Source organism: Sardina pilchardus, chromosome 19 (genome assembly GCF_963854185.1).
Source record: "Sardina pilchardus chromosome 19, fSarPil1.1, whole genome shotgun sequence".
Lineage (NCBI taxonomy): Eukaryota > Metazoa > Chordata > Actinopteri > Clupeiformes > Clupeidae > Sardina > Sardina pilchardus.
The window spans coordinates 6075623-6078921 of NC_085012.1; positions in this window are offsets into that span (position 1 = coordinate 6075623).

The following is a 3299-nucleotide window of genomic DNA, read 5'->3' on the forward strand; positions in this document are numbered from 1 at the left end:
ATTACATCCCTCTCCATCTTCAAAAAAAGTCGGAAAACCCAGCTCTTCAGAAAACATCTCCTCTCATAGCACTACTTACTTATTCTTGCTTATTCTACGGACAATTGCACTCATTGATGCACTTATTGTGGATGTTGTTTATTGTGGTAACATGTAGAAATTCTCTTAAAAGCTTACAATATTTTTAAGTCGCTTTGGTTAAAAAGCGTCAGCCAAATGTAATGTAATGTAATGTAATTGTAATGTATTAATGAGTATAGCTGAATCAATATGCAATATGACCTGTGGAGCTTGGCTGCAGCCAGAATTTATTCTTATGTGAATCAGTTGTCAATGAAACCTTTAATTAGTTAAAACTAAGAATTCTGTCCTCTCAAACTCAACTGTAGGAAAAGCCAAAGATATAGTGTAAACTATATCTTGATTTCGCGGTTCGTTTAGAGGTGGATTCCTCACTTTCTAAAGACACACGAAGGAGACGGATATCCTCAAGAACAGTTTCGGTTTATTCTCCACTCAGTTTTCAAGTGTCTTCCTAGCACAGCCTGCCACTATCACGTGATGAAAACATCTAACACACAACCATGAATTTCCCAATTTACAAACATTATTGTTGATTATTTCTAGATTATTTCTCAGCATATTAATTATTCAACATATTCAGAAATTGTAGTAATTACTCCAGCTGACAATAGTATAGGCAATACAACTACCGTCCGAAATGTGTGTTAAGTGTGCTGCCTGTCAAGGAAACTCTGGAAGGTACAAACAGTACATGTTATCATCTTAGACATGTTATTCTCAAAATGTATCAAATGAGCCAGTAAATATCTAGCAGATTTACGAATTATGAATGGACAAGAGTGGAGAAGTTAATTTCAAGATATGTTTTGGTGCAGGGGGATGAATCACAACACTCTGATTCTGTCAACTGTCAAAGCTTGTTTCACAACATCTGTCAACATCCTTTCACTTCTCAAGCACACATACTGTGTTATACTTTTACACACTTTTGGCCTTTTAAAGCCATTCCTCAACAGTCTTGAATAGTCTAATATGAGTATGTAAGTATGATTACAGAGAATGCATCTTGCGGAACAATCCATTTCATACTGTGCTACAAGAGGACTTGATCTGAGCAGTACCTCAGGTTATAAAGTATGCCTGTATTCTTCTTGGTGAGTTAACACCATCACTGTCAGACCTGTTGACACACCAGCCTGCCATCACAGTAACTCTAATGTACTCTGATGTGCATAAACAGATGCACATGTCTGCCAGAGCCTGAATGGTCTGCCATGACATCTTTCAGCATGATTAACTTTGATTGGTGCACTCGGCTGGTCTCTTGTGAGACAGGGAGAGTTTGGGGGCGGGGGGGTGGTCTCCTTCTCTCGCTCGCTTTCTTAATAAATCACATTCAGGGGCTCACTCTCGTCTTGTACAGCCATCTGTGAAACTATACACCGACATTAGCAACACTGCAATAGCAATCCAGCCTTCGTCATCATTAGGCTAGTTTTGCGTATAGCTCTAACAAGGTGTCTGTCGTGTAGTTGTTATTTACTCAAACATACATGTTGAAGGTATTGTCTCTTACTCTCACTGGTTGGCTGGAATCACACTCCTTCTGTTTCTCTTTCACACTGCTCTTTTTGAATGACTTATGATGCAATTGTAACACAAGGTGTGTATGCATAATATGTAGCAAGATGAGCCAAATTTTTTTAGCAGGGCTGTGCCATATGCCATGGGAAGCAAAGTAAATATGGATGAGCCATACAGTAATTATGGCGGCTCTTTATTTGATGCAGTCTACACAGTGAAAAATGGACTGTCAAGATTATTGTTGATTTATTCTCCAGCTCCAGTGTTTGAATTAAACATGGATGTTAAAAGTGCAACTGAAGAACATTGAAGAGGGTTATTCAGTCACTCTTTCATCTCACGACTCTATTCTGAAATTGGAACTTATAATGGTAAGCAAACTTGAGACATCTATAAGGCAGTGTCAGAAAAAATAACGTTTCCCATGTACACACTTGCAACCATAGTGGCATTATTCTATTTGGGTTTGTCTTAGATCGTTTGTTTTGATAAGTCTATAATAAGTATAGCCTATGGTGTTTCCTTGCAATAAGAATGTAATGACAAAACTGCAACTTCTTAGCCATGCTATGTGAAAGAACAAACAGGTTGTTATTCTGAAGTTTAGCTGAAGGGTAGCAATAGAAGGATTTAATAACACATTCATAATAAGCACAAAATAACATGTGTAGGAAACATGCATATGAGTTTATGATGTCCTTGTAACCGTATTTGCAACAAAAAAAAAGAAAAGATGTTTAAGTGAGGAAATTCCCAGTAATTAGACAACACTTTGGTTGTCAAATGTCTTCTCTGGTTGTCGTTGCCCAACTGGCTAGAGAGAAATATGCAGACATTACAAGGATGGTCATTACAAGGAGTTATTTTGGGTTTCTTTTGTCCATGACCTCATGAGGTCAACTCAACCGCCTTAGGGAGTCTGGAGTAATAACAGCCTTCTTTAGTAACTTTCTTGATCATGACAGCTCTTTTTTACTTTCATTTAATGTAATCCATCAAGAATACCCTGTTAAGTCTTGCAAATAATGGAAAGACTTTGTCTAAGACAGACTTGTTGCTCTCATGCTTGCCTAGGCTTCTTGTGTGTTTGTATCCTCTGGTGTTGTGAATAAAGCTTTGTACTCTGAGTCTGCCGTACGGTTATCTTGCCTGTGCATCACGTTTTGCCTCTTTGTAGATTAATACCTCATTTTTACCACAGGCATATCTTGTTTGCATACTTAACATGTTATGCCAATAAACCTGTGTGAAAATACACTAACAAGCTGGTTAATCATCTCTCTATGAGCTAAGGATATTATTGATAAGGATAATGAACTATTTCATCAGTTATGTCATAGAGTTAGAACAATAATCAATAACACACACTGTCCGTTTTATAATTGTAAATGTATTTATCAACCAAATATTATTTTATTTGTCAACAAATAAAACAACAATTTATTTGTTACAGAGATCTTTTTTTTTACATAATCACATTTTTTGGCTGTTAGTAAGGTGTGATGGGGATGGTCGTATTCAACACTTGATTCCCTCTTGGACATTAAATATTTGACCTCATTATGTCAATGTACAACCTTATATGCAAAAGCTTCAACTCTTCAGAGGCAAGGGGTCACTCTTTTCCCAATGAATACACAAATGGAAACATCCACTGGGAGAGGAGAGGGCAAGTTGGAGAGATCAAGGAG